This window comes from Arachis ipaensis, chromosome B06 (genome assembly GCF_000816755.2).
Source record: "Arachis ipaensis cultivar K30076 chromosome B06, Araip1.1, whole genome shotgun sequence".
Classification (NCBI taxonomy): domain Eukaryota; kingdom Viridiplantae; phylum Streptophyta; class Magnoliopsida; order Fabales; family Fabaceae; genus Arachis; species Arachis ipaensis.
In genome coordinates this window covers 112,269,283-112,275,361 of record NC_029790.2, presented here as the reverse complement: position 1 = coordinate 112,275,361, position 6,079 = coordinate 112,269,283, and the positions used below count along the sequence as shown (strand labels likewise).

Genomic DNA, 6,079 nt, shown 5'->3' with positions numbered 1-6,079 from the left:
TCATCAATATAGCCTATCCCAAAAAAAAGTACATAAAACCGCCGGTCTGACCAAACCATCTGCTATACCAGTTCGTAAATACATTAAATCATGGGTCAAACTTAACAATACTAACAACTTCTTGCTTAGAGTAATCTGGACCCTCCATCAAGAATCTTTTTCCTTGGTGCTTCAAGCACCAGAAAATACTTTCCCCACCTAAGACATTCCCAACTTTATATACCAAAAGAATAATATGATGAATCTCCAAGATGTTTATGATTGCCTGACAGAGCGAAGAATTATTCCACTTGTCTAGTGCTGGATGATGTGGGGACGCCCACTTTATGATGATACAGTTCCTTAACTTGAGATGTATATAATGGTTTCAAACTTTGCGATGATTGCTAGTGTCTTGATTAACATGATTTCGACCATGATGACCATATACCTGACCGACTTAGTTGAGGGACCATATCCGGCCTTAGTCCTAGGTAACGTCAGGTGCAGGTAGTCAACCGATGCATGAGCTCATGGCCTATGCTAGGGCTAGATATGCATAATGCTTGTTTATTGCATATCCCTGTGATAGTGATTGTGTGTGATTGTGCTTCTGTTGTTTTCTCTGTTTCTTTTATTATTCTGTATCTGTTTGTCTGATCGTAAGAAAATCTGATTATTCCCTATGATGATTTGCTACGAGTAACACATTTATATGGGGAGCACCTCGAACCCGCCTGTACATACTACACGATTGAACTTTTGCGTATCCTCTGCTTAGTCTAGGCTTCAACTCCAACATGCTATATGGGTTTTTTCTGTCAAAGCTGCACCCTGGCGATGACCAGTTTCCATTCCCACCTCAGCCCCTGAATAAGGTGGACCTAGAGCCCAAAATACCTCCACCCTTTGAGCCGGAGTTTTCTCCTTGGGTCGATCCCGAGCCGAAACTTGAAATACCTGTAGACCCATAGCCTTATCCGCAGCATCTAGATCCTTTGGTTGTGCAGTTTGGACCCCTGGGAGAAGGCCTACCACCTATCATGGCTAGCGGATCATCTTCAGGTTCATTATCTGTATATTATCTATTTTTTATTTATATTCCGCCTTATTTATTTATATATGCTTTATATTCTGTGTTTAATTATTACAACGATAATGCAATTTACGGTGAATGATATGCGCGACAGGTTTAATATTACTTATATAATACAATGTCTATAGTCTTAGGGTTTGAACGAATAATAACTGTCTGGCTGTTAGCATTGGTCATGACGTCCTAAGTTGGTCATGACATGCTAAAAGTTGGGTCATTACATTGAAAGACTTGGAATATGATTCTCCAAGTAAGTGAGATTTGGTATACACTATATTTAGGGAGGATACCAAAATAGTTACTTTAAACACTCAAGGCAAAACACTTGAAATTGAGATTATTTCAAGTTATTAAAAAAGAAGTCTCTAAGTAGTAATCATATATCGTGAAGTGTAAATCGGGTGCTTAGTTGTTGTAGTGATTTATCAAGTACCCTTGAAGTTTGGTGGTATAGTAAAAATAGTTGTCACCTTGGTAAAAAGGATTGAGTGTAGGCAAAAAAGTTATGCTGAACCAGAAAATATCGCCATTTGATTTCTCTCAACTCTACTATCTCTTTTATGATTCATTGTCATTTAATTAATCAAGTGGTGTAAAAGGTATAGCTCTTTGCAACTTGTAAGTGCTTGGAAATTGATTCAAGTCCTTAGAAAAAGTAAGTACAAATCCATTTTGTTCATTTACTTCAATTCCTTTAACTCCCACAAAAAATTTACTAAAGTTTTTGGATACTTAATTCACCCCTCTTAAGTATCGAGTGGTTAGTGATTAACAGTCACCTCCACTTATTGCATTAATAGAAAAAAGGCATTTTGTTATGATTGGATAATTTTGTCGCATTTTAAAATATTTCAGAATAATTTTGTCGCATCAAACTTGAGTTTATTTTTGTCGACAATTTGATCATTTATGTGCACTTTTGTTAGTTTATTCCTTTTTATTTTATTTCCATTATTGAAGAGGGTAAGAGTAAACCACAAAAAATGTTGTTAAATTGTTATATAGTAATAAATGTACCTTCTAAATTTGTTAATGACAAAATATTTCGAAATATTTAAAATGCCACAAAACACTACACCAATTTAGTTGAATAACTACATTTAGTTTGTGACCCTTATTTTAAGAGCCACCATTATAAAAAATTGTGACACTTATCTCTATCATTTTTTTACCGTCAGAAACTTAAATGTTACAATAGTAAAATTATGAGTAGTGCTAGGGAGCCAATGGCCTAAGTGTACAATGTGTACAATGGGCTAAATCTTTGGTTTATGAATCAAATGAACATCACCTATACTATCCAGAATAACCATCCGGATACCAAGGATAATAAACATCTCATGTTATAAAAAGCTAATTTTGGGTTCACCAAGGTTTGAACCCTTGACCTTCCGGATCTAGAATTCTTATACCATGTCCTGAAACCACTCATCCCAAAAACGTAATTTGACAAGACAATGTAACACTAATAATAATATCTCTAATACTTTCCAAACTTTCATATACTTTCTCTAAAATTATAGTCTGTCTCACTTTTTTTTTGTCATAAACTCACCTCTCCCGAGTCACCAACTCACTGGCACTGCTCCCTCTTCCCTCACCTTCATTCATTCTATTTTTTCTTCTATCCATTTCCCATAAATTTCGAATTCATCACTTCAGATTCAGCATCAAGGCGTCATTATGGAAACAATGTAGGAGAACGAGATCTTCGTGCTAGTAAATCGAATCGTGCAAAATTCTAATTTTCGATGGAAAACAACTACGTGAGACTGAACGCCAGTGGCGGAAACAACTTCCTCAAATCAATGTTGGTGGCGATCTGGAGAACGCGGCCACCGTAGACCAGGCTCCTGGCACAAGACGCCGCTTCCACAGTAGCAACCACCAACAACAGGGAGACTCCGTCACAGTCTCCGGTGCCATCAATTCCCGCTCTGATATCCACCACCGTGGCCGTAGAAGGTAGCAAAGTCCCCGAACAAATTGTTCTCCTTTTTCCTTCATTCCATTCAATCTCCTTCATTTCATTCTAAAATGTGGATTTTCTCTAGTTTTGTGATAATTCCTGTTTTGTGCTTTGTATCTTATTATATGTAGAATTATTTTGTTGGAAGCTTTAAATTCTGTTTGTTTTAAAATTCATTTTAATTGTACTAGTACATAACCTGTTCGATAAAATGTTTCAACTAGAATTATGGCTGTTTGATGCATTTCTAATAGAAGGACAGATAAGAGTGCAATTGATGCACTAATATGCAATTATATTGGTCCAATGTCAAGAGTTATATTGTTAATTAAGTGATTCTTGCAATCTTATGTAATGTGAACTTCTTTTTGAATAACATTTTTAAGTGTTGTAGTTTATTTTTTTCTTTTTTTGTGTGGTATTAATGCAGTTTATCTAAATTAATTAATTTAGTGATTAATTATAAGATGAGTATAAATCAATTAATTTGCAGGGAATTTGATATCACCTTTGTATATGTTTTCCAAAGCATGTTACCAATCACTCTTATTACTATTAATTAATTGTGCTCAATGCAATAATATTGCAGGAAGCATTTTCTCTCTCTGATTCTAAAATTCTTGAGGGAGTGATGCACTCTATTCTTTCACTTATTGGAAACTTCTTCACTTTTGAAAAAGAAAACCTACTAATTCTAGACTTGCATTTACCTGATTTGTTGGTTTTATTTATATCTCTTTGCATATGTATATTTTTATGAAAATTATTTGAGGCACTGGTATAATGAACCTCATTTGTTTGAATATAATTAACAATTATGTGTTTTTCGTTGTTTCAGCTTGTCAAGTGGCAGAACTTGATGTAATACAATATATATACACTAATTCTGTGGTGACCTTTGGTACTCTCTTCAACTTTGGTCATAAATTCTCTGTGACTGAGATATTCTCTTAGTGATACTGCTGAAGTGTTTCAAGTTTTGATTGAGATCAGATTTAATAATAATGTTTCTTGCACGGCTGCACCTAGTATTTCTACGGGCACTTTGAGTTCCATGTATAGTGAAATAATTGTTGTTCTATTCAACATTTAACTGTTTATATATAGCTGAAGGTCTGGCTTTTATTAATAGTGTATATTGGATGCATTTTGATGAAGTATTTTCTGACAAGCTAATTTAGCTTCTTTATTCTACAACTTCATCATTTCTTTAAAATGGTTGTGAATTTTACTTCAAACCTGGACTACTCTTGTCTAATACAGAAAAGATGCAATATTATGACAATTCAATCATTTTCTATGGTGAAATTTAAAAACTGATTCTATTATTCCTCTATTTATTCCTAACTCTAGCTAACTACCTTTCCCTTCAAAAGTTCCTCTATTACAAATCTATTAGACCTAAAGGCCACTTGCCATGCTTATTTGTCTTGTATACTAGCCCATATAAATAGTCCCTAACAAAATGCGAGGTAACTGGTTAAGCCTTCTCAAAGTCCTGATAGTTGGAAGCTGAGTGAGATTTTTGCAACTGGGATTGTCCTAGGAGGTTATCTGACTCTAATGACAATGATATTTTTTTGGGCAGCATATAAAATACACTTTTTTCTGTAAGCATCTTCCCTCTAGCTTAATCATTGTTTGTAGTGACATCAAATTATATGACAATGAAAATTACTGTGCTACAGAACCATTTTCATGTGAGACATCTCCACGGAGATCTTCATGGTCCACCTACTCATGAAGAGAGTAAAATTCTAGGAGCTGCTATATATCTTCAAGTCAGTATAATTAGTCAAGCCTTAATTTTTGTGACTCGCTCAAGGGGATGGTCCTATATAGAAAGGCCCGGTGTTTTTCTTATGATCGCTTTTGTTATAACTCAACTGGTACTTTTCATATTTTATCCCACTCAGTACAAAGCCTAAGAGTCAATTTGGTTTTTACTTTTATCTCTTATTTTTGTCTTCAATGTTTTATGTTTAGAATTTTGAAAAATAAATTAATAGTGTAATTCTATTTTTTATTTTCACATTTTTTTTACAAAATACTGAAAATAAAAGAGAGGAGATGACAATAAAAACCAAATATTGCCCTGATTTTATTTTTTATGTCAATGATCCTAATCACTTCTATATCCTCTGTAGATTGCAACTATTGTATCTGCCTTTCTCTCTTGGGAGCTAGCAGGAATCAAAGCCATAGGATGGAGTTGGATGGGAATCATCTGGGGAGTTTGTCAGTAGTTTTGGTAATTTACTCATTCCTTTTAGAGAAAAAAGAAATCTAAATCATTAAATCTCGTACTTTTAAGTTTAGGATTTTTGGAATTTTGTTGGGTCTCATTTTTCTTTATTATCTTTGGTATATTAGGTGATACGTGCTTTAAATATTCATGTATGAAGAGTTCAAGTATTATTTAAAAAATATTAGTTTACATTTTTAGAATGTTTTAATTTAATTTGATATATTTTAATTTTATTTATTTAATTATTAGATTGGACCTTATGTTTATGGACTTTAATGTTTTCTTTGTTTTAACCTAATAAGAGGTTATAAATACCTCTTTAGCTATTGTAGTCGTAGTAGAGAATGATTTAGAGGTTTGAAGACCCCTTTTTGGTTTCGTGATTAAACCATGGTGTAGACAATTGAGGTTGAGGAGTCCCTCTCTTGTTGGATCGAGAAATTGGGTAGAAGGTTGAGGAGTCCTTTCTTGTTGCATCAAAAGATTGGGTAGAAGTAGAGTGATTCTCTTTGTACTCAATTTCAATCTATCCTTTTTATTTCTATTTCAATTTCAATGTATCTTTTTTTTTATTCGGTTAAATCTTTATCTTCTTGTTTATCTTTTATTTCTTTATCATTAGAGTAAACTATCAAAAATCTTCTTTAATGATTAAATTGCCGATAGAATTATTTACTAAATTTGTTAACGACCTAACAAAAATATCTTTAAAATATTTTAAGTCAATAAAGATAACTAAGAAATACAATTTTTTTATATATAAGAAATCATTTGATTTGAAATGGTA

At 33.3% G+C, this 6,079-nt stretch overlaps 1 long non-coding RNA gene across 1 annotated transcript; it reads left to right on the top strand.

The window, feature by feature from the left end:
- Positions 2,132-5,276, top strand: LOC107604958. The gene is made up of 4 exons (XR_001612438.2): positions 2,132-3,040; positions 3,883-4,654; positions 4,733-4,933; positions 5,192-5,276. It is a non-coding gene; the product is annotated as an uncharacterized LOC107604958 (long non-coding RNA).